Source organism: Microcaecilia unicolor, chromosome 8, assembly GCF_901765095.1.
Source record: "Microcaecilia unicolor chromosome 8, aMicUni1.1, whole genome shotgun sequence".
NCBI classification, from domain to species: Eukaryota; Metazoa; Chordata; class Amphibia; order Gymnophiona; family Siphonopidae; genus Microcaecilia; species Microcaecilia unicolor.
In genome coordinates this window covers 219,470,064-219,496,577 of record NC_044038.1, presented here as the reverse complement: position 1 = coordinate 219,496,577, position 26,514 = coordinate 219,470,064, and the positions used below count along the sequence as shown (strand labels likewise).

The window sequence follows — 26,514 nt, the reverse complement described above, 5'->3', positions numbered from 1 at the left end:
CTAAATGCATGTACATTCAAGTAAAATCTGCATTACATATTTAGGGGCCCTTTTATTAAGCATACACACACCTAATGCAGAAAAAAATAGCCTAACACGGGATGTACTAAAGCATTCCATGTTAGCACATGGACATGGTAAAGCTAATGGTTCACTAAATATTTTTTTTGTATTTTTTTTTTTTTTTTTGAGGGGGATGAATCAGGGGCGGAGAATGAGTGTTCCTTTGTTAACCAGTTAGTGTATCTGCATTACCATATGCTAACTGGTTAATGCATGGAGAACGTGGGGAGGGGGGGGGGGGTCCTCACCGACTACAAGGTACATGGTGGTAACTGCTCCTGTGGTAATTCAGAGCATTTACCACCTCCTATTGTAGGGCAGGCAAGAAAAACCACCTTCCAAGTCTTTCCCAGGTACCCACTCAACAGGCAAGAAAGCAGGGATGGTGGTGGTGGTAAAGGTGGGGGAGGGGGTGACAAATACATTCTGTAGCACTTGAGTTCCCATATACACTGGAATAGAAGCAATTTGAGGAGCTGAAATTGGGAAAGGGTACCTCTTTCAGTCAAACTAAGTACTTGTGGGACTTTATTTTGATAGGTCATGAACTACCAGTGGTGTGGGTTGAAACTTTGGGTAATTGATGTGGATATTTTTGGTTTTTTGATGACTAAAACAGACTCTGTGGGTTTTGGCTATTTTTCGCTGTTTTGTTTTTGTTTTTTTAAGCCAGCCACTTTTTTCCTCTGTTTCTGGAGGGATTTTTTTCGTTGCTCTCTTTTTTTCTGGAGATAGATAATTTAGTGGGGCCAATGATAATATCTGAGAACCCCCTTGGGGATAGACTGACACGTTTGGTCAGACCATTGCTCCGCGTTTTGACGTCTCATTTGTTTGAATTGTGAAATTTTTCATAGCTCTCCACAGTCCCGTTAGTAAACTGCATGTTTCACGCTCTTTTCGGGATATTGTTAAATACATCCTGCCGTATTCAATACCATTTTATAAAATGCTTGATACCACTTATTTATTGAGACAGACTGTAAACTACTTTAGAACCTTGGCTGTGTTAAATGGTATGTGAAGTCAATGAATCAAATCAAAAATCGACAGATGACAATATATTGATATAGTACTACTGGGTATCTAGTGGGACTTAACAATTTGAGCAAGGGATGTTAATATTGCATAAGCGACTGTCAAGGACATCCTCAGTTCAACTAGAAAATTTTATTTGTACCAGAAGCAGCTGTATTAACTTCCCAGAACGTCAGCATGATTTCTAAATATTTTATTACAATGGTTACAATCAAAAATCATAAATAAGATATCAAGTTAAACATTTTCCAACCATGACTCTTACTGTAAAGGGTGACTCACTGCAGTCTGTGAGTACATTTTTGCCACCAATGAGGCCCGATGAGTTTGGCATAGTTTGGGTAATAAGATGGTGCATACAAAGTTTCTTTATAGAGAAGAGTCAATGAGAATCTGGGAACATTTCCCTTTCAGTCTATTCCCTATCAGAAGCATTCGAAGCCTCCAGGGGAAAGTCCAGCAGAGCAGAAACCGGATCATCTCAAGAACTTTGCTGGTTTGCTGTGTTAAGCGTCAGTGGGTTACTAAGTTCTCCGACATTTGCTGTGAAGGTTTTTCCCTATTGAACACTCTGTGGTACTTCCACAAGCTCCTTCTGGGATGCATATTCTGACCAGGTGCGTAGCCAGACCTCTGCGGGAGGGTGGTCCACTGGGGAGGGGGGGGGGCACATGTGTGGAGGAGTGGCCTAGTGGTTAGGGTGGTGGACTTTGGTCCTGGGGAACTGAGGAACTGAGTTCAATTCCCGGCACAGGCAGCTCCTTGTGACCCTGGGCAAGTCACTTAACCCTCCATTGCCCCATGCAAGCCACATTGAGCCTGCCAAGAGTGGGAAAGCACAGGGTACAAATGTAACAAAAATAAATAAATTTTAGCCTGCCTCCCTCATGCGCGAGCAAGCTCAGGTTTCATTAAAAAGAGACCATGCACGGCATGACTGGAAACAGGAGAGGAGGCAAGTGCGAGACCAGCGTGGGACAGATAAATGCTTCAGCTGGCGGGGGCTGGGGTCAGGGACCCCTGCAAGCCAAACCGTGGGCCCCGGAGCCAATTTGGGGGGCCTGGCCCCCCCCCCCCCCATAGCTACGCCACCGATTCTGACCATTGCTTTTTTTTGTGACTGTTTCTGGTTACCTGGCCACTCTTGGAAGCTATTTGTTAGTCTTAGAGCAAAATTAATTCTTCCTGGTCTTGAAATTTGTGGTACAATGCATACTTTGACTGAGGTTTATCAGGGTTTATTTAGTCCGCAGGCTGAAATATTAACTGCTATTAACAATGAGCTATAGAAATAGCCTTACCCTACTGCAAAACTTCACCTGTTACATTTTTTTCTTTTATACCACCTGGAATCTGAGAGCTACAGAAGTGATGCACATTCAGGTATTAGGTATTTCCCTGTCCCCAGAGGGGTCATAATGAGTTTATACTTGAGACAAAGGAGGGTTAAAGGCCCTGTTTACTAAGCTGCGCTGTAGGTGCACTAACTGCGCAAGCTAAAAAGTTAGAATGCATATAGAGCGGCTTAGTAAACAGGGCCCTAAGTGACTTGCCCAAGGTCTTAAGGAGCTGAATTGGGATGCCCTGGTTCTCAGCCCACTGCTCTAACCTGTAGGCTACTCCTCCATTTCAAGAGACTAAAAACCCCTTACATTTCAAGAACCATCATGATCCTTACTATGAACTTTAAATATAGTTAGCCTAAAGGGTTAATGGAGTAGCCTAAGGGAAGCCAGGTTTCAAATCAACTTGTGATCTTGGGCAAATCACTTAACTCCAGGGGCGAACTGACCATTTGGGCAACTGGGCAATGCCCAAGGGCCTAGAGGATCTGTCTGTTTGTCTACCGCCGCACACTACACCCTCCCTGGAGGTCCTACCTTGAAAAGTCCTGGTGGTCTAGTGGCCTCTGCAGGGGCAGGAAAGAATCCCACTCTTTCCTGTCTGCTGCCGCTACTCTGCCTATGCCTGGCACCACCGTGTTTTCAAAATGGCTGCCGAGACTATCGAAGACTCGGCAACCATTTTAAAAACATATCAGCGCCGGCCCCGGGCACAGTAACAACAGTGTGGGTAGGAAAGAGTGGGATTCTTTTCTGCTCCTAAAGAAGCCACTAGACCACCGGGGTCCTTCAAGGTAGGACCCACTTTCAGGGGTCTGTATTGTGTGAGGGGGGTGGGCAGTGGGCCAGGGCACCCCCTCCAACCACTGTCATTCTGCTCCTGCTTACCCCAGTATTGCCTAGGGTACAAAGTCAGATTGTTAGCCCTCTAGGGATAGGGAAATACTTAACGTACCTGAATGGACAATCACTTTGCTAGCTTTTAGGTGGTATAATGGAAAAAATCTCTCTATATATAAAACGCACCTCCAACGTTCTAATGAAGCCTCACCTCCAAGCCGGAAACGTCTCTCTTTGTGGTGGTGTAGATATCTGGTTTGCCCCGCCCTTGCGTCACAACGTGATGATGTCGAGGGCGGAGCACTGACACTCGCCGAAAGCTTCATTACAACGCAGGAGGTGCAAGGAGGAGTGCCGAAATGGACAAGGCACGGGGGCGGAGGCGTAGCTTCAAACAAAAACAGAGCGTCATGTACAATAGAAGAACCCGGGTAGCAGCATTTCACTGAAACTAGAAAAGCAGCCTGAACATGGGAGGGAGGGAGGGAGCCAGCCAGAACGTGGGAGGGAGGGAGCCAAGCAGCCAGTCAACCAGCACGTGGGTGCAAGGGAGGGGGGGGCCCATGCCGCACACTCTCATTCTCACACACACTTGCACATTCACTCTGTCTCTCTCTCTCTCACACAATCACTCTCACACACACTCTCTCAAACATACACACTCCGATGAACACCTTGCTAGCGCCTGTTTCATTGGTCTCAAAAATGGGCCTTTTTTACTAGTATATATATTTATTATGCTGGATTTTGATGATGAGAGCTACTTGCCTGCAATCCTTTAAATCACTGTGCTAGAGTGTGTCAGGTAAAAGGATCGATTTCAGTGTCACTTCTCCAGTAACAAGAAGAGAAAGTGTGTGCTTGTTAAATTATATGCATACTAATTAACTGTAACTTCTGAACTATAATTAACCTGAATTACTGTAACCCAGCTGTGGAGAAATTATGCAATCAAACAAAAAGCAGAACCAGAAGTTAAATGCACACAGCACTGCAGGGTCACGCAACATTCCAACACGAACACAGTACAAAATATGAAACTTCCGGGCACAAAACAAAAAGGAAACAAATTATTACAAGACTCTGGAGGAAGATGTCTGAATTTTCCAAACACCAGTAAATGCTAAATTTCCAAGGTATAAATTAGGATTTTGAATCGATTACTTTCCTGTCAAAGCTGAGCTCAAGGCAGGTTACATGCATGTGTATGAGGGACTTTGATGCGCCTCTTTCTCAGACACTATGGGCCAGATCCGGTAAACGGCGCTGTTAAGATCCAAACTAAATTGCCAGTTCCATAAAGGTCACTTGGTCTAAGCGACCTTTATAGAATATCGCTTAGAGCCGATTCCAGCACTCAACTGTAGGCATGAGAACTTAACTCCTGCTGAAACCTGGTGTAAATCAAAAATTTGTGCCGAGACATGGGATGGAGGAGTGGCCTAGTGGTTAGAGTACCGGTCTTGCAATCCAGAGGTGGCCGGTTCAAATCCCACTGCTGCTCCTTGTGATCTTGGGCAAGTCACTTAACACTCCATTGCCTCAGGTACAAACTTAGATTGTGAGCCCTCCTGGGACAGAGAAATATCCAGAGTACCTGAATGTAACTCACCTTGAGCTACTACTGAAAAAGGTAAGAGCAAAATCCAAATAAATTATTTGAGATTCTGTTGCTACTATTTGAGATTCTATATGGAATGTTGCTACTATTTGAAATTCTGTTGCTACTATTTGAGATTCTAGATGGAATGCTGCTATAGTGGAGGAGTGGCCTAGTGGTTAGAGCACTGGTCTTGCAATCCAGAGGTGGCCAGTTCAAATCCCACTGCTGCTCCTTGTGATCTTGGGCAAGTCACTTAACTCTCCATTACCTCAGGTACAAACTTAGATTGTGAGCCCTCCTGGGACAGAGAAATATCCAGAGTACCTGAGTGTAACATACTACTGAAAAAAAGCTGCAAGCAAAATCTAAAATAAATAAAATGGGGAAAGCCACTGCTTGTCCCTGGGATCAGCAGCATGAATCTTAACTGCCTGGGATTCATGTGTGACCTGAATTGGCCACTGTTGGAAGTACGGATACTGGGCTAAATGGCCAGTATGGCTATTCTTATGTTCTCTGGAGGATCACTAGGAATGGCACTCACTATAATTTGGCATCTTAGAACATGTTGTATAATTGTGCTGGCAAGACTTTGAAACGGAGGAGGAGAATCCTCAACATACAATGAAAGCAATGAACAAAAAAGTGAAGACAGGTTGAAGAGAAAATCAACAAGTCTTTAATAATAGCTTGAAAATGACACGACACGGCGTTTTACAGCTGAGCTTTTTGTTTTTTTTTCTTCAATTCAAGGAAGCCATATAGCCATATTTCTCTTGGTTTATCCACCAGCCACAACACAAGAGATTTATTTGACCCCTGATGCAGGCTTTGATGCTGAAACACAGCCATGTCGGGTCGTTTTCAAGCTATTATTAAAGGCTTCCTAATTTCCTCTTCAACCTGTCTTCACTTTTTTGTTCGGGACTTTGTAACACACACTTCCTTTTATATTAACACATCTAGGGGTCCTTTTACAAAGGTGAGCTGAAAAATGGCCTGTGGTAGTGTAGGCGCAGGTTTTGGGCGCACACAGATCCATTTTTCAGCATGCCTGAACAAAAGGCCTTTTTAAAATTTTTGCCGAAAATGGATATGTGGCAAAATAAAAATTGACGCCTGTCCATCTTGGGTCTGAGACCTTATCGCCAGCCATTGCCTTAGCGGTAAGGTCTCAAGCATTAACCGGGCGGTAATGACCTACACGCATCAAATGCCACTTGACAGCACGTAGCTGACGTGCATCAGAAAATTTAATTTGTTTTTCAGATGCGCATAGCGGACATGCGCCAAAAGTAAAATTAGCACAAGAGCCACATGGTAGCCAGGCGGTAATTCCAAATTGGCACATATTGGGCATGCGTCTTACACGGCTTAGTAAAAAGGGCCCCCTAGTGAACTTTCTTTAAAATTAGTAGGCACTCAAGAATTGCAATGAAATCCACCAAAAAAAAAAAAAAAAATGTAGAGTAAACCTATTTATAAAAAGGTCAAACATGCACTGAAAAAAAAAATTAAAAAGGAAAATTGTATGCTTTTAACTGGGAAAGCTAAATCCTAGGGACGTCTCAGAACGGTCTTTGAAGCAGCAGCAGGCTCTAGGCAAACTGCACCGAGATTATTATTCCCAAAACATATTAGCCAAGATCATAAGGCTAAGATTTTGGTTCCTAGTTGGAACTTTTATATAAAAACAAACCATTAAGTATGACTAAATTCCAGAATAACATCTTATTTTTTTTCTACATGGTGTATCAACAATGAACCTCCCTCGTAAACCACGATAAGCTGAATAATCTCAGTCTCTCGGATTTACTGGCCATGCTCACCTTAAATACTTGTATTGTGTCAAAAAGTCTCCTTCTGCTGTTCAGGCATTTCTTGATATTATATGTACACGATGTATATATATACCATGATCTGCTCCTTATATGTCACCTTGTATGCATGCAACTTAACGTAATACCATATGTAACTCAGTTACCTGGAAATGGCAATCGCCATTACAGCAAATGTAAGCCACATTGAGCCTGCAAATAGGTGGGAAAATGTGGGATATAAATGCTACAAATAAATAAATTAAATAAATAAGAATCGTCTATTTCTTCAAATACTATATGGAATAGTTGATTGTCTAGTAGCGATGCTCTTCATGTTTCTTCTCCCTTACCAGAGTGCAGACTTTTTTTTTTTTGCATTAAAGGTTTTTAATAATTTGGACTAGAAAGATAAATGTTCCCAAGTGATCGCAACTCCTTCATTCTATATGATTTTGTCAGGCTCATGATCCCAATGTGGTTCTGGTAGAGTGATGCAAAGGTGGATGAGGTGTCACCTTATTGTGCTTTTCTGTATACAAGTCATGTGACCCCAAGGTGGGTGCCTGGAGCTTGTTTGTCAATTTGTGATTTTCTATGGCAATTAGGGGGCCGAGCAAAGGACTATAGATGTAGGATTTGATGTGCTTTTGGTCAGAAGTACTACTTATAATAACGGCGATTCTTATTTTTATAGCACTACTGGACATATGCATGCACTGTACAGCATCATTTATCATAGTAACATAGTAGATGACGGCAGAAAAAGACCTGCACGGTCCATCCAGTCTGCCCAAGAAGATAAATTCATATGTGCTACTTTTTTATTTGTACTGTCCTCTTCAGTGCACAGACCGTATAAGTCTGGCCAGCCCTATCCCCACCTCCCAACCACCAGCTCTGGCACAGACCCTATAAGTCTGCCCAGCACTATCCCCGCCGCCCAACCACCAGCCCCGGCACAGACCGTATAAGTCTGCCCAGCACTAGCCCCGCCTCCCAACCACCAGCCCCAGCACAGACCGTATATGTCTGCCCAGCACTAGCCCCGCCTCCCAACCACCAGCTCTGACACCCATTCTAGGCTGAGCTCCTGAGGATCTCTTCCTTCTGCACAAGATTCCTTTATGTTTATACCACGCATGTTTGAATTCCGTTACCATTTTCATCTCCACCACCTCCCGCGGGAGGGCATTCCAAGCATCCACCACCCTCTCCGTGAAAAAATACTTCCTGACATTCTTCTTGAGTCTTTATATATATATATATATATATATATATATATAAAGTTTATATTTATATCATTTAATATAAACTTTGTTCCACCATGCTGCAAGTGATCTTGGCGATTTACAGAACCAAAATATAAAAACAGAAAAGATACATTATAGGATAGGCTTAGCCAACAAAATTCTAAGAAACTATATTAACATCCATAAACTTAAAAGGTAAGCAAGTAGGATTTAATACAGATACCTCATACTCCATTCCCCTGATTTTCTGAGAGGTTGGCTGTCCTGAATACCAGGATGAAATAATAGGTATTCAATTGTATTTTAAATTTGGACAAAGATTTCAAGAACTCGCATATCAGTTAGAAGTGGATTACTAAAAGTGTAGAGAGAGCACAAAACAAGGCACTATCCCTTGTAGATGTCCAGTGTGCCTCAAAGTAGTGGAAAGTATTTGGATATAAAAATACCCCTGCCCTAAACAACTCAGGGGTCAATATCCAGTGTAATTTAACCAGCTAGGAGAGCTCGGTCATAGTCTATAATGGAAGGAATCTGAACTGAAAGACTTGCATATTGAGTCCAAGCCTGAGATATAATGCACAAGTTCCCTGCCCTAGGGCCTAAGATGTTTAGAAGAACCACTCCCAGGGAGGATATGTAATCAGGGGATTGTCCCAATCCTCTGATGCCGAAGGCAAGAAGACTCCTATGCTCAAGAAACTGTAATGAAGTTGTGCCCCTGGACTATGCCAATGAATGGGATCCTGTCCTGTTTGTCTGTCCTAATTAGATTGTAAGCTCTGTCGAGCAGGGACTGTCCTTTTTTTGTTAATCTGTACAGCGCTGCGTAACCCTAGTAGCGCTCTAGAAATGTTAAGTAGTAGTAGTAGTTCAAGTGTACAGTGCTGCGTACATCTAGTAGCGCTAAAGAAGTGATAAGTAGTAGTAGTAGTTATCTGCTGAACTTAGCTATACCTGAACCATACTGTGCCGACTCTTTTTCCTAAGTAGCCAGATATTCGAATTTACCACCCTTGACTGGCCTGGAAACCATGCACAAAGTATCCCAAAGGGAGTCAAAAAGCTGTCAAATAGGGAGTCAAGATACCAAACTGTTTCCATGTTGGGAACTATCTGCAAAGATAACTACAAGCCACATGGAGTTCAAGGAGACCCCAAAATCTTTCCTGAGCCTACCAGCCTAAGTTAAACAAGTGAGGATGCAGGGAGATATCCTTAAGTAAAGAGGCCCAAATGACTGCAAATAGGAATATACTGGTGAGTTACAGGGCTAAACCACTCCTTATACTAGTGATATCACTGAAAGCTCATTATTCTGTCTCCATCTGTGGTTGGGGAGCCATCTGGACTAGTTTAGCAGGATAGAAAGGAATGACCCCTTATAATTTAGCAGGATAAAAAGGAATGACCCCTTATAATTTAACTGGGTACCTGAGGCAATGTGAGATGAAGTTACTTGCGCAAGGCTTCTCTGCTCTTCAGCCCATTGGCAAAACCAAATATTAGACTTAAACGTTAGGCAGACTAGTGGTCACTGCTGCTGGGGACAGCAAAGAGCAGCTGCATTCAGAGTCAAGGCCGTCTGATCCATTCTGACCTGGATAAAAGTCGCACTCAATATCGACCCCCAATAGTAAAATTAAACTGGTTAGGCCTCAGCCGGTTGAAGAGACAGAGCTGTGCAGCTGAATGGGTTCCTAAATCTTAAATTGATAAATCTGGTTTATAAGCATGTTCTGTACCAGAAAACATTAGGATCTACTGGTTCACATGAAAAGATACAAGTTAATAAATATTCATATGATGGCAGTATAAGGCCGACATGGCAAAGGGAAAGTCAACAATCCTCTCTAGATGCCAAGTTACTCTGTCCAGCATCAAGTAGGTTAAACAAAAAAAAAAAAAAAAATTTGTTCCACTGAATTTAAATCCCAGAAGAAAACCCTTTTGTTGCCTGCTTAACACCTCCTGGGTTTAAGGTGCAGAAGCAATGCAGCTTCCAGGCTCTATTAAAAGGCCTCTTCAGTGGAATTAATTCTCTGTGCCTGGCCTGGGTTAAGTCACTGCTGCCTGGAAAGAAAACCATTTCCAAGTTTAAAAAGACAAAATTTCCTTCTTCCCAGTTATTTAGAGCGAATGATTCTGGGCCCAACATTCTGCAGTTGTAACTTACCATTTATGCATTGTGAACAAATTAAGCCTCAGCTTAAAATTTAATACTTATATCTATGAATGAAATGTTGGCAATATACTGATCAATTTTTCATAACTTATTTTTTAAAGCCCGGTAGTTTTCATTTTGCTCCTTTGGGGAGTTCATTCTCCACTGGAGCTGGCCCCTAGTGGGCGACAGTACCAAGAGGCTCTATTTGCCATTTCCTGTTCCCCTTCTACTTAATCCAGCCATTGTTGCAATGCTCCTTGAATATGGGGCTGCATCTCCCTCCAGAACTTAATCGTGTACCCTGGGTCTGGCTAATAGGGGTAGCTGTTGAGCAAGGACTCCCTCCCTCCCTCCAGGGGCTGTGAGCACTACAGTGTGTGTGTTCCCATCTTGATGGCTTTGGGAGCTGAAACCAGCCTTAGGATTTGAACCCAGGTCTCCCGTCAAGGCAGTGCTATCACTGAGCCAGCAGGCTGACCCTGTTATAAGATTTTATCATTGGCGTTATGTCCTTGGTATGGCTGCTATGTTAGTTCAATTAGAAATAAAAAAAGGTAAAACAATCAAGCTGTAGGCAATACCTTTTTAATTAATTAGGATTTATTTGCTGCCTTTTTGAATGAATTTACTCAAGGCGATGTACAGTAAGAATAAATCAAACATGAACAGAATGACAGAAGTAAAAATATTCAAACAACAATGCAAAGTATGGCATAGTATACTACTTACAATGACAACACAATACAAAATAGAACAGTTTAATTGACAATGTAGGGTATAGGCAAAGAAAGAGCATTCAGATAGGTAAGAGAGTAAGAAAATAAGGTGACGTGGAGGCATATTTTCAAAGCACTTAGCCTTCCAAAGTTCAAAGAAAGGAGCACATGAGGTCAGAGAGATGGTTAAATACTATCTCAGCTAGGGTAGGAGTGGATAAACACGTCCTGCTGCAGTATATGCAACCTGAGCCACTCCTTGTGTGTGTGAGCGAGACTAACAAAATTAGTTACTCCCATTAAAGGCCTGGTTGAAGAGCCAAGCTTTTACCTGCTTCCTGAAGTAGAGATAGTCTTGTGTTAAGCGAAGCCTTTCAGGCAGTGCATTCCAGAGCGTGGGGGCTACTCCGGAGAAGGCTCGCTTGCAGGTATCACATTAGGTAATGTCTTGTGGGAGAGGGTGTGGTTAATGTTAGTCCTTGAGAGGGCCTGAGTGCCCTTGGAGGTGTGTAGAGGATCATCCTATTCTTCAGATACTGGGGCCATTTAAGGGCCTTGAAGATCAGAGTTTTAAATTCAGCCCTGTATTGTACTGGTAGCCAATGAAGTTTTTGCAAAAATGATACGATGTGGTGAAGTCACTTGCAACCTTCTACGAGTCTTGCTGCAGCATTCTGAATCAATTGGAGCTGGTGCAGGCCCTTTGTAGTCAGACCATTGTAGAGTGCATTGCAGTAATCCATGCACAACTGGGATAAGATTTACCTTCTCGATTTAAGGAGAAAGGCAGCGTAGCTGTTGCAAATAGTAGAAGCAGCTCTTGAAGGTTGCTTGGATTTGGGAAATCAGAGTAAGTGTTGAAGCTAACTGTATGCCAAGGTTCCTGACTGAGGGACAGTTCGTACTTCCCAAAAGAGATTCTGATGTCAGATATGTATCCACTTGCCTGGTAGTTGCCCATTAGAAAGAGGCGTTCACAATTTTTGTGGCGCCTTTTATGAGGCTTATACTTGCCTGCTGCATCTTTGATGGGCGGGGTTTTTGTTTTTGTTTTAAATATTAAAATTAACCTAATTTTAAAAAGGCACCTTAGCCAACTTACTTACCTTTATGTCTATGTGGCTTTAAAAAAATGCAAATAAAAGTACCCTGAGGAAATACTTCTTCATGGAATGAGTGGTGAATTCATGGAACGGCCTCCTGGTGGAAGTGGTGGAGACGAGAACTGTATCTGAATTCAAGACAGCTTGGGACAAGTAATTAGGATCTCTGAGGGAAAGGAAGGATTGGTAGATGGAATGGATGGGCAGACTGGATAGACCATATGGTATCTGTCCTATTTTTTTCTCTGTTTCTATATTTATATATAGCTATGAAATGTAGGGGGGAAATTCTCTTAAAATATTTTGTACTAAGTGTTCAGCCATTTACAAAGTGGCGCTACTGATTAGCAGCACGCTGAATGCAAAGAAGCCCATTCAATTCCATTTAGTGCATGCTAACCAGTAGCTCTGATTTGTAAAAAGGAGTGGAGTGGCCTAGTGGTTAGAGCACCAGTCTTGCAATCCAGAGGTGGCCAAGTTCAAATCCCACTGCTGCTCCTTGTGATCTCGGGCAAGTCACTTAACCCTCCATTGCCTCAGGTACAAACTTAGATTGTGAGCCCTCCTGGGACAGAGAAATATCCAGTGTACCTGAATGTAACTCACCTTGAGCTACTACTGAAAAAAAGGTGTGAGCAAAATCCAAATAAATTATTTGAGATTCTGTTGCTACTATTTGAGATTCTACATGGAATGTTGCTATAGTGGAGGAGTGGCCTAGTGGTTAGAGCACTGGTCTTGCAATCCAGAGGTGGCCGGTTCAAATCCCACTACTGCTCCCTTGTGATCTTGGGCAAGTCACTTAACCCTCCATTGCCTCAGGTACAAACTTAGAACTTAGATTGTGAGCCCTCCTGGGACAGAGAAATATCCAGAGTACCTGAATGTAACTCACCTTGAGCTACTACTGAAAAAAGGTGTGAGCAAAATCCAAATAAATTATTTGAGATTCTGTTGCTACTATATGGAATGCTGATGATATCTGAGATTCTACATGGAATGTTGCTACTATTTGAAATTCTGTTGCTACTATTTGAGATTCTACATAAAATGTTGCTATAGTGGAGGAGTGGCCTAGTGGTTAGAGCACTGGTCTTGCAATCCAGAGGTGGCCGGTTCAAATCCCACTACTGCTTCCTTGTGATCTTGGGCAAGTCATTTAACCCTCCATTGCCTCAGGTACAAACAGATTGTGAGCCCTCCTGGGACAGAGAAATATCCAGTGTACCTGAATGTAACTCACCTTGAGCTACTACTGAAAAAGGTGTGAGCAAAATATTAAAAAAAAAAAAAAAGTTATATCCACAAGCAGCTTTTGAGCTAAATGCTGGCTGATTCATGAAAAAAAAATTCACATTTAATTTATTCTTCCATTAATAAACGTTTTTTTTCCAGATTAATAATATGCTGTATAATTTATAACTGGACAGTAGCTTTGAAAAATAAATTCTGAGCTAGGTCTGGCCTAATTGCTACGGAGCGATGCTTTCTTGAGCCAAGGTGGATCCCTCCCCCCAGTCTCCCGAATCCATGGAAGTTGGCTTCGAAAGCAACGGTCGAAATAAATTAATTGTGTCCCTTTGTCAGTTGAAAAACTGAAGCGATTCCTTTGTATATTGTAAGATTCTTTATCTAAATATGCACAAGTTGACTACTAGCCAGCCTGTTAATAAGCAAACCACAAAATGTGCCCTAATCTTCTACAACAGGGTACAGAAGCACTTAGCTGAGCCTACAATATTTCCTCTTGGCAGCGTACTGCCGACTTAACAAAACTAGGACAAATCTTAGTACAACAGCAGTGCAAGAGAAATCAAGATATGTATAAGTATGTAAAACAGTCTCGGGTATTCTTCCTCAATGTGAAAAGAATATAATGAATGCCTCATTGCTTGGAGGAGAACGTCTCTTTCCTGCCAAGGGACAGATTTGCAAAGAATGATATTTACACTTCCCCGCAACCTGCGATTTTCTCATTTGTCAAGGCCCAAAGACCATGTACTACACATGGAAGTCTGCATGTGTTTAATGATCCTTTTACTAAACAAATGCTACAGTCACAATCGGGAAAATTAGTGGATGCTGCTGATTCAGCACCATTAATACAAAACCACGCACCCAACGTCACAACAAAATCTATGGCTAGTTGGGTTATTTATGTCTCCTAAGACGTCCCAAGCAATAAATGTTTAACGTGTAGCACTGTGCGTCTTGATAGCACTTTAAAACATGATATTTTAATGCAGGGGTGTCGAACTGCAATCTTGGGACATCACAAACCAGCCTGGTTTCCAGGACTATTCCTAATGAATATGCATGAGAGATATTTGCATACAACAGAGGCAATGCCTGCAAATCTCTGTCTCATGCTTGCTCATTAGGGATTATCCTGAAGCCAAAATGTTTGCAGTAGGGATGGGCAGCCAGAAATTTTTCATAGTCTCTTTTCCCCCATTTTGTTTGTAGAATTTTTCTTCATTTTATTTGGATTTTTTTTTTTTTTGGCCATCTTGTCTGTTTCCGATAGTAGTGCACTCTTTGGATATAGTGCACCCTGTTTTCACATACCCTCTAGTTCTATAAACTTGTGTGCACAATTTTGTAACTAATACGCAAAATTGTGCGCACAAGTTATAGAATAGTGTTTTAAGTTAAGTGGGCGCCAATTGCTTTGCCAATAATGAGCTTAAGTGGTGCTAATTTGCAGGTTATTAGTGCCTAAGTACAGTTGCACATTTCTGTAAACTTAGCGTTCAAGCTCTACCGCGTGTAACTGCAAAAAGGCGTTAAAATAGGAGGGGCATGGTCGAGTCAGGCACTTTACGTACAGAGAGGGCCCTTTTACTAAGCAGTGGTAAGCCCAACGAGGCATTATTGCTCGCTCATCCGGAACTACCGCCTGCCCAACGCGGCCACCGGCGGTAGATCTGGCGCTGGAGTGCCTGCCATTTCCGGTGGTCAGGGAAATTGCTTTCCCTAGCATGGCACCAACCGGGCTTCGCCGTGCATTGCCTAGTTACTGCTGGGTTACCATGGGAGCCCTTAACGCCACCTCAATGAGTGGTGTTAACAGCTCCCCTCCACATGGCCACGCGATAAGTGTTATCTTACTGCATGGCCATTTTTTAGGGGGCTTTTAACCCACTGCAGTAAAAAGGGCCCTGGTGCACAGGAAAAAAAATGCAGCTTAGTAAAAAGAACCTCTAAATTTATAGAAAACTATAGTGAACCTCTGCAAGCAGCTGCTCCTTTTGTTATTTGAACACTAAAAAAAAAAAAGCAATAAATCGCGTATCAGCTCCCCAGCTCCAGGTACAAGACACTGTGACTTAAGGCTCCCGATGAAGCTAAGATGGCTCCATAGAGCCTAGGAGCTTAGATAAGCTGGAAGATAATATTTTTCATCTTATGTATAAAGCAAGAAAATTGAAATTAAGTTGCTGAATAATAGATATTGGTGGAAAAAAAGTAGCATTATTGGTGAAAGTATCGTCACATTAAATTCAAATAAGGAAAAGAGGAGGGTTTTTAGAATGATGATGGTGGTGCTATTGTGAAGCTCCTTCATATGCTCCTTTACTGCAGCTTTGCGAGCCACCGAGGTCTTTTCCTTCAAAATAATATTATTTGCACTATTCTTATTTGTGTATAAATTTTTTTGCAGTAATTATATTACCTGTTACCCTATTATAGAAACAGGATTTAATATTGTAGTTAGTATTTAGGTGTGAGCATTTAAAGCAGCCTTTGACATGGCGTAAATGTTCATGTCTAACGTTTTGAGCTAAAATACCAACTTACGCTTGTAACATAGTAACATAGTAGATGACGGCAGAAAAAGACCTGCATGGTCCATCCAGTCTGCCCAACAACATAAACTCACATCTGCTACTTTTTGTGTATACCTTACCTTGATTTGTACCTGTCCTTTTCAGGGTACAAACTGCCCAGCACTATCCCCGCCTCCCAACCACCAGCCCCGCCTCCCAACCACCAGTTCTGGCACAGACCGTAAAAGTCTGCCCAGCACCATCCCCGCCTCCGGCTCTGCCACCCAATATCGGCTAAGCTCCTTAGGATCCATTGTATTCTGTAGTTGCTTCAGTGCTTGACTACTTGCTTAGGGCTCAATTTTTGGTGCCTTTTCTTGAATTTTGTTCAATTTATACACACATTAATTTATAGTCATGTTTAATATTTTCATACAAATGCTAGACGTAACAACAATAATTATGATTGCGTTCATCTCAATTTATATACATGAATAACTTGTTATATTTCAAAATATTTTATGTTATCATGTAGATTTTATACCATGCGTTCTTATATTTAACCCATTTAAGCATTATTTTTGTACAATATTTTCATATGTTTGTTCTTACTAGCGATGTTTCTAATTATTTTTAATCATTTTTAAATTATTTGTAACAAACATTTAAATTTTGATGTTTATGTGTCATCTCATAATATACAATATATTATGTTTTGTTTAGATTGCTCAAGACCCCTGAGGCAGGCCTTAGGGCCGAAACACGGCTGTGCCGGGTCATTTTTTACACAATAAAGTGTTTTTGGTAGCCTTACTTGGTTTTTCCTCACTTTTTTGTTTCACATTTCACGGTATCGTGAGGGTTTGTACCTCCCCTTTCTTTGTGTATTTTCTTGAATCTACCCCATAGATGGTGCACTCTTTCTGCAATACAGTGTGCTATTATCAGAGAAAGACAAAACACAAAATACTGCATTTTTTAAAAATACTTGTTTTCATTTGGAAATGACATAGGAAATGTTTAAACGTCATTACAAAATGGCCCGCATCTAGTTTGCAGCCCTCTAGGGACCTGATGCTCAAAGTTTTGGGGCTAAAGCAAACAGCGCTCACCCCATACCGCAGGAACAGCCCAGAAAAATAGCCTTCCAAAGCTCAAAGCTAATGGCATTCAAATTAAGTGTGTGCTGTGAGAGTGAAAGTAAAGGGGAGGAACATGCCTGGCACATGTGCGCAAGAGTTTTGGGGAAAGTACAGCTCTTGCGTGCATGACTAGGCAAACCCTGACGTGAAGCACATAGTCGGTGCCGTTCTGTGTCTTTAAATATAAGCTTTTGTAATGTTTTTTTTTTTCAATTGAAAGGCTTATATTTAAAAACACAGAAAATAGGCGCCACTATGCACTTTCATTTTCGGGTTTGCTTGGACTCGCACATATTTGTTTCTCAGTACTGGCGCTTAGAGGCTTGAACATACTTCTTTCCATTTCAGACTCAAATCAAAACCTTCTTTTCAAATTCTTCAAACTCCCCAATACCAGCTCTGAGCTAGTGGTAGGTTTTCAGCAATAAGAGCAGGGTTGGTTTGTGTGCCGTTCTCCGAGCATAACAAATGACCTCATTAACATCCATTTGACTACATTTTAAAGTTCAATTTATGGCTATCCTTGGTGCACACATTGTTTCCTACACTAAAGCCCTTCTGAGCATTCTGCATAGATTAAAGCTAATCAACTCTAACGCAGACGTTAGGTTCTGAGCATCGGGGCCTAGGATTGCAATTTAAACACCCACGCTTGCAGAGCAAGAATTACATGAAAAAATGAGACATCAGCTTGAAAAGAAATTTTAAGGGCATCTTCCTATTTGTGTCAAAAGATGGCCGCCCTTCTCTTTCGAAAATAAGCCTGCTGGTCTCTCCCAGGCTATTTGCTGTGCATCATCTCTCTTGCTTTGGGAAATCCAAATCTCTCTTGGGGCTGACTGTACTGATGGATCTCATTATTACTGTTGGTCAAGGCTTTTTGTTCAGATCTGGAGACATAGTAAATGACGGCAGAAAAAGACCTGCATGGTCCATCCAGTCTGCCCAACAAGACAAACTCATATGTGCTACTTTTTGTGTATACCCTACTTTGATTTGTACCTGTCCTCTTCAGGGCACAGACCGTATAAGTCTGCCCAGCACTATCCCCGCCTCCCGCCACCGGCTCTGCCACCCAATCTCGGCTAAGCTCCTTAGGATCCATTCCTTCTGAACAGGATTCCTTTACGTTTATCCCACACGAGTTTGAATTCTGTTACCGTTTTCATTTCCACCACCTCCCGCGGGAGGCATTCCAAGCATCCACCACCCTCTCCGTGAAAAACTTCTGCCTGACATTTTTCCTGAGTCTGCTCCCCTTCAACCTCAATTCATGTCCTCTTGTTCTCCCACCTTCCCGTCTCCGGAAAAAGTTTGTTTGCGGATTAATACCTTTCAAATATTTAAATGTCTGTATCATATTACCCCTGTTTCTCCCAAGTACCCAGACCAAGAAGGAATGTAGAAAAGCAAACACTAACCAAAAATATTTTGCAGACAAAAATTTGCCTAACTTGGAAACTTTTAATAATAATAATAATAAAAAAGTCTATTGTGTTTCGTGTCCTATCCTGGATAATAACAGCTCCTAAACATAAGTTCTACACAAACACAGGGAATGAGTCACCCTTACTAATTCTGCCCTAAAGAGGCAAAGAACGGTAGAATATCAGGCTTCCCTAACAATTTGTTGTTATTATTGGGGCTAATCAGCAATGCAGTATGTTCTTCAACTCTTTAAAAGTTTATAGAAGGAACCAGAGATATTCATAGTACATAGAAGCATCTGCTAATAACCTATACTTGACTCCACACCAACTCTAATTCCACCCACAAATGGCTTCTCACCCACCCAGATATATAGCTTTTATTTGCCTCCCAAAGGCCTTTACCTAGAATATATTTACTCCTGCCCAGGGTTGGCTAGCCCCCCCTACAGGGTCTCTTACTAAGGCACGGTAACAATCATAGCGGGCATCTCGGTGTTTACCGCCAACCAGAGACGTATCTGGACTTTGGCGGGAGGGGAGCCAGAGTGAGGGGGCACATTTTAGCTCCCCCCCTAGAGCCGCCAACCCCCCCACCACCATTGCCGGACCCCCCTCCCCCCGCTGCCAACAACCCTCTCCACCCCCTCCCACCGCCGTCGCCTACCTTTGCTGGTGGGGGACCCCAACCCCCGCCAGCCGAGGTCCTTCCATTGCACAGCTGGCGGGGGACCCCAACCTTCGCCAGCCGAGGTCCTCTCTTCCGTTGCAGCAAAGCTTCCTTCAGTTTCAAATTCTGAGTCTGAAGTCCTGCGCGATGTACATGCAGGACGTCAGACTCAGAACAGGAAGCTTTGCCGCAATGGAAGAGAGGACCTCGGCTGGTGGGGGTTGGGGTCCCCCGCCAGCTTTGCAACAGAAGAGAGGACCTCAGCTGGCGGGGGTTGGGGTCCCCCGCCAGCAAAGATAGGTGACGGCGGGTTGATTTTTACTGTGAGCTTAAAACACTACCGTGCCTTAGTAAAAGACCCCTTAGTTTATTTTGTATAGGAGGAAGTGGTGAAGGGGTTAGTCAAAACCAGGCTGTCTCCCTTTCTTGACAACACCAAAGAATAAGGAGTTCGACGCAGACAATATAAAAGAAACTGGGGAAAAAAATCTGTTGACGAGTCTTAATGCTGAATTTACTGAATGAGCCAACAGGCTGTTTTGGCATTTGCTTGTATCAGGGTCAGAGTACGATGATCTCAAAACATAAGACTTGCCAGTGGCAAGTGCAAGCAGTGCCCAGACAGAAGAGTTGGCAGCTGGTTTTTGGCTTCGCCCTTATTGAAATGAGCAGCTGTGGCTACCCCTCGGATTCTATAAAGGTTGGCAAAATTGGATGCAATCTTGAGATGTGCGCACAGCTTAGCTAATGAGCTAATTACAGTTAATTATTGATGCTAAAATGACACCCGTTTGGGTTTGCGTGTGATCGGCTGGTGCACTATTCTATAAACCCTGGCCAGATAAATTCCATTGCATGCAACCCACAGGGGGGCGTGGCCATGGGAGGGGCATGGGCGATCTGGGACATTCTGACAATTTGCATGCAGTGTTATAGAAATACTACCCCGAGTTGATCGCTGGCATTTGTACTAGGTTTCAGCTGGTTTAAATGCTAGTGCGCAAATTTGAGGAAAGGAATCAAACACTGTTCTATACAGTCCAAACACCCTGTGCTTAGTGCTGATTTTTCAATGCACCTAACTGAATCGGGCCCTGTGTGTCTGAAAAGGGATAAATAGAATCGTGCATAAAAAAAGGAGTGGCCTAGTGGTTAGGGTGGTGGGCTCTGGTCCTGGAGAACTGAGTTCGATTCCCACTGCAGGCACAGGCAGCTCCTTGTGACTCTGGGCAAGTCACTTAACCCTCCATTGCCCCATGTAAGCCGCATTGAGCCTGCCATGAGTGGGAAAGCGCAGGGTACAAATGTAACAAAAGTAAAATAGATACTATTGGAGATTCTACATGGAATGTTGCTACTGTTGGAGATTCTACACGGAATGTTGCTACTATTGGACATTCTACATGGAATGTTGCTACTAGTGGACATTCTACATGGAATGTTGCTATTCCACTAGCAACATTCCATGTAGAAGGCTGCACAGGCTTCTGTTTCTGTGAGTCTGATGTCAGACTCGCAGAAGCCTGTGCGGCCACATTGGTGATCTGCAAGGGCCGACTTCTACATGGAATGCTGCTAGTGGAATAGCAACATTCCATGTAGAATCTCAAATAATAGCAACGAGGAGTGGTTAGGGTGGTGGACTTTGGTCCTGGGGAACTGAGTTTGATTCCCACTTCAGGCACAGGCAGCTCCTTGTGACTCTGGGCAAGTCACTTAACCCTCCATTGCCCCAGGTACAAATAAGTACCGGCATATAATATGTAAGCCGCATTGAACCTGCCATGAGTGGGGAAAGCGCGGGGTACAAATGAAATAAAAAAAAAATTAAATAAAAAGTGAGGCAGCAAATGCATTTCACCGCTGGGAGCTTGATAGAGCCAGTGTTTTATTGGTACCACCCTTTATTGCCCTACTCACTGATATTTAGGTACCCATATATCTCCTCCTCCAGCTTTGACTAGTAAACATTTCTATTCTCTAACTAGCCATTCAACTCTGGCTTCTTACTGAACTCAAAACAGGTAAACCAATACAGTTGATCAGCCTCCCGGAAAACACTCGGCATTTTCTATACAAGTTTATAAATGACCCCTTTGGATTTAAAAACAGAAGCATGGAAAAGGAATGCAAAGAGAGGGTTACATAATAGCCATACTGGGTCAGATCAACGGACAAACTAGCCCAGTATCCTGTTGCCAACAGTGGCCAATCCAGGTCATAAGTACCTGGCAGAAACCCAATTAGTAGCAACATTCCATGCTAAAAATCCTAGGGCAAGTAGTAGCTTCCCCATGTTGGTCTCAACAGCAGACTATGGACTTTTCCTCCAGGAATTTGTCTAAACCTTTTTTAAACCCAGATATATTAACTGCTGTTACTACATCCTCCAGCAAAGAGTGCCAGAGCTTAACTATTCCTTGAGTGAAAAAAATATTTCCTCCTATTTGTTTTAAAACAGTTATATAGTTTCATGGAGTGCCCCCTAGTCTGTAGTTTTTGAAAAACAAAACAAACAAAAGATTCACTTCTACTTGTTCTACACCACTCAGGATTGACCTCAATCATTCTCTCCTCAGCCATCTCTTTCCCAAGCTGAAGAGCCTTAACCTCTTTCAGCCTTTCCTCATACGAGAGGAGTTCCATTCCCTTTACCATTTTGGTTGCTCTGCTTTGAGCCTTTTCTAATTCCGCTATACCTTTTTTGAGATACCGCGACAAGAACTGAACAAAATAATTGTTTTCAATAAAGAAGTTGTCTTTTTATTGATAAAATAAATTTGATAGATAAGCCCTCTGCAAAGTGCACTGGACTCACTCGAGTGCGAGAATTATCTGGCTGATGAAAGATGAGCAAGACAGATGGAAAGGCACAGGAGGCTCGGGATCCCAGCATAATTCCTCCGGTTCAACCAGGAAGCTACACTGCTTTCCTCCCTGAATCTCCTATATAATAATTTGTCAATCTGCGTCCCTGGATGGATGGCTGGCTGGCTGGCTTCGTAAGCATATGCAAATGAGCTACTACGTAATTGGCTCGCCTCCAGCCTTCCCTTCCCTCTGTGACCTGCCCTCGCGGAAAGAGGAAATTACATCAGAGGGCGGGACACAGAGGGAAGGCTGGAGGCGAGAAGAGCTGAGTCAAGCCTGCCGCTTTGACTCGAAGAAAAATAACAGTTTTATAGGAAGGGCAGCAGGAAGGAAAGGAGGGCTGTTGTGGGAGAAGAGGGCAGGCAGGGGAGGGCTGGGTTGAACTGGAACTCGAGTGCTTAAAAGGGGGGCAGGTGGGGTCCGGGGCGACAGGAGAAATCATTTAGATGATAGCCTTCCTAGGGCCCGTTTTATTTTTGGAGAAACAGGGTTTTTTTGTTTTTAAGCATATAAATTTCACACATAGGTGCTCTTAAAGAACAGATAATTCTGGTGGTCACATGCTCTGTCCTTCCTCTCCCCCCCCCCCCCAAAAAAAAGGGGAAAATCCCAAGTAAATCTGGATCCAGACTTCTTAAACAAGCATCGGCATAAATCAGGAACAATATTTAAGATTTTAAAGTGCACGGTATAATTATTTAGTTATAAAATCATATACCACTACCAAAGCGACGCAGATCATTCCAGGCAGTTCACAACAAACTAAAAATTATGGGTCCATTAAAAAAAAAAAAAACAGACAAAATAAAAACAAAGTCAAAGTCATATGTTCAACTGTAAGGAAGCCCGGGACATTGCTGTCACCAATCTACTCCACTCTTACCACGGAAACAAAGAAAAGCAGTTTTGAGCTGTTTCCTAAACATCAGGAGAACATTCACTTCCCAAAACTCACACAGAAGAACACTGATTTCAGTACCACTAGGCTTTGATGAGATGAATAGTTTATTCTATAGTGTTTGCATGCGTCTGTCTTTTTGAGGCACAGCACTGATACTTTCAGGACTAAGAGAAAACCCCCAGGAAACTTGTTTGCGTGTCATTCTTAAAATTATAAAAAGGGCCAGGGGAAAGAACGATGGCTCATCACTATTTCCACGGGATTATGTTTTATTTAATCATTTTGTTTAACTGGTAAACTAGAAGTGAAGAGTCTTTGCAGTGCATGAAATCCTTTACTGCGTCCAAAGACAGCTGAAAATATTCAGCTCACATATACTTAAACCCAGTCTCAAATATTGCTCTTCAGCTTATGCTAACTGTCACTTATTTAAGACATCTGGAGACAGATTTTAGTTAGGGATTACTCCCTTTTGTGCCTGAGAAAAAGACAGAACATCTGGCTATCGGACTTGATCTATTGAGAACCCTTATCAGTTGGCAAATTCAGTCATTTGGCTCTCACAAAAGCAGTCTGTAGTTTGAAAAAAATATATATAATAATTTAAAAGGGTAAATCAATAGGGCTGTGTGGGAGCTCTGAAACATATGTACCTCTGCCCAGGGTTACAAGCATATGCAGACACGCGTTCTCTGCCCACAGAAAGGAAAAAGCCGAGCGGAGGAGTAGCCTAGAGGTTAGCACGGCGGGACTTCGATCCTGGGGAACTGGGTTTGATTCCCACTGCACTTAACCCTCCATTGCCCCAGGTCCAAATAAGTACCAGTATATACTATGTAAATGGCTGTGAATGTAACTGTAAAAACCATTTCCCCTTTCCCTATTTGAGATTCTACATGGAATGTTGCCTAGATCCTGGGGAACTAGGTTCGATTCCCACTGCAGCTCCTTATGACTCAGGGCAAGTCACTTAACCCTTTATTGCCCTAGGTACAAATAACTACCTGCATATACTATGTAACCACTTTGAACGTAGCTGCAAAACCACAGAAAGGCAGTATATCCCTTTCCCTATTGGAGATTCTACATGGAATGTTGCTAGTGGAGGAGTAGCCTAGTGGTTTGATCCTGGAGAACTGGGTTCAATGCCCACTAAAGCTCCTTGTGATTCTGGGCAAGTCACTCCCAGTTACAAAGAAACTACGTAAACCGCTTGGAAAGTAGTTGTAAAAAAAATTAAAAAAAAAAAAAAAACAGCCCACAGAAAGGCGGTATATTATCAAGTCCCATTCCCTTCCCCGAGCCCCATTTAACTAGCTAGCTAAGCTGCTTCCAGTGCTGAGCCGGAGAAAGCTTTACTCAGCCTGGCTAGTTGCAAAACACCACAGCTGAGGGAAGCAAGGGAAAAAAATGGGTTTTGTTGTCACGGAAAGTACAGAGTACATTTGCAGAGGCTCCCAGCAGCCCGAGCACGAACCAGGACCACCAGCCGCTCCGCCTCAAAAAGAATTAGATGCAGCTGGCCGAGGACACGTGCGGGATCAGCGAGCAGAGCCCAGCTCTAAACACACATCGGGCTGAAACAAAATCCATCTATTGGCAGCCCTGCACGATCGTCAAGCCCAGGCACTCTCTGCAGGAGTTTCGTACGGTCGATCGGGAGTGACAAGAGGCAGGATGCTGCGGATCCCTCCCTGCTATATCACAAGTGCCTGCCACGCCTTCGCTTCCCACCTGCACCCTGGCCCGGGTTATCACTACAGGTGAACCTTGTGACTCCAAATCAGTACAAGGAAAAGAAACCTTACACGTTCTGCTCCACTGTGGCTCACAGTCCGCGTTCTAGTTAACGTGAAACACTGTCTTTGGCAAACCGCCTCTGCAATGTCCCTGCCTGACCCAGCTCTTGGATACAGTTGCAGGATACAATTTAAGGGAAAAAACCTTGCCTTTCGCACACATTCTACTCCAGCAAAGCACGTGCACTACATATGACTCATTTCTAGAAATATTCCAAACATTTTCCATTTGTCAGTGCAAAGCACTACAACGAACCAACTTTTACGAGATGCTCTGATACTTGCAGGCTTATTTTTTTTTTTTTATTATTATTATTTTCAATAGCAGCCCTTTTTTTCCCCTTCTGGCAATAAATCGTTCCTGCTACCAACTTAAGTTTAAAACGGGAGAACTACACAGTCAACTCCCTGCAGCCGGTTAAAAGAAGCGAGTATATAAATTAAAAAGGAAAGAAAGGCAACCTTTACTGTACCTTGGGGCGGGCAGTTTCCTTGCACTATCGTGAGATCGGCTTGATTGACGGGCAGAGAAGGCAGCGATGGCCTCGGCTCTGACGGTAGAGGCACCGGGTAAACTAGATCGCCCAGTGACGAAAGGGCTTTGCAAAGCGCAGCTCTCCAGCCCCAGCTTCGCTCAGCTGCTGAACTGAATCCTCCGACCGGCTGCAACCATCTGTTTTCCTGCCTAGGCAGAGCCTCACTTCTCTTCTATCCAATCAGTCCCTCCTCCTCCTCCCTTCGTCCCCCCCCTTTCCCCCCCCCCCCCCCCCCCCCCCTCCTCCTCCCTTTCTCACTCCTTCTGGGCATTCCTGGTTTTAGCAGAAAATTCTGAGTAATAAGTCTGTAGCAGAGAGAGAGTCCTGCTATAATGACTCCTGCAAAACGAGAATTAGTGTGCAACACAGTCTAATAATATTTTCATCCGTTTTATATGGTTTTTTTTTGGTGCAAGATCGGGAATACTGAGGATTTTATATTATGGTAAACTAGGAGAGAACTGATAAATGCAAGTACTCGATCTCTTCCCCTGGAAGTAGATTGTGTATAATATTGCTTATTTTATAATCCACACAGTTGGTAAACTATAAATGAGCTGCAGATGAGGACTAATTGCCTCATTCAGGGGTCCATTTACAAAGGTGCGCTGAAAAGTGACTTGCGGTAGTGTAGGCGTGGGTTTTGGGCGCGTGCAGTATCATTTTTCAGCGTTGCTGTAAAAAAGGCCTCTCTCTTTTTTTCCCTGAAAATGGACGTGTGGCAAAATCAAAATTGCCACGCGTCCATTTTGGGTCTCTGACCTCGCTGCCAGCCGTAAACCTAGCGGAAAAGAATTTGGCTGGTAAGGACCTACGCGCGTCGGATGCCACTTGGCGTGCGTCCACTACACGTGTCTGAAAATAAAAATTATTTTTCAAACGCGCCTAGCAAACGCACGCCAAAAATGAAATTACCACAAGAGCCACGCGGTAGTCGGGCAGTAAATCCATTTTGGTGCTCATTGGGCACCTACGCGGCTTAGTAAGAGAGGCCCTCAGTCTGCCTCCTTGCAGGACTGGCAAAAGGGTATATGATGGCCTAGGCAAACCTTCCCCCCCCCCCACCCCACAGTTCAGTATCTTATTCTCCTCTTCTCTTCCTCTTTCTATGGTCCAGTAACTTCTCCACCCCTCCCCATTGGCCAGGACCTCCCCTTCCTCCTCTCACCCCTCCCCTCAGGTCCCCAGCTTGTCGGCATCTCCCCTTCCTCCTATACCTTCCCCAGATTGCCATAAACAATTATTAAGATAGACCTGGGGAAAACCACTGCTTATTCCTGAGGTTAACATTGGGTCCTGTCAGATACCTCTGACCTGGATTGACCACTGTTGGAAATAAGATACTGGGATTGATGGAACTCTTTACTTTGGCGATTCTTATGTTCTTATCCCATTCCCTTCTCACCAAATATTCCTATTAAAAGCTTTCAGGTGTTAGAGTAAGAAGCAGCTCCG

At 43.2% G+C, this 26,514-nt stretch overlaps 1 protein-coding gene across 2 annotated transcripts in view; it reads right to left on the bottom strand.

The window, feature by feature from the left end:
- Positions 1–25,181, bottom strand: part of SULF2 (sulfatase 2) — a 317,708-nt gene extending 292,527 nt beyond the window's left edge. For both annotated transcript variants that reach the window (XM_030211408.1, XM_030211410.1), the window contains exon 1: positions 24,997–25,181. The gene's annotated coding sequence lies outside the window, so the exon portion shown is untranslated. The remainder of the gene's footprint in view (positions 1–24,996) is intronic.
- Positions 25,182–26,514: the final 1,333 nt, after the last annotated feature.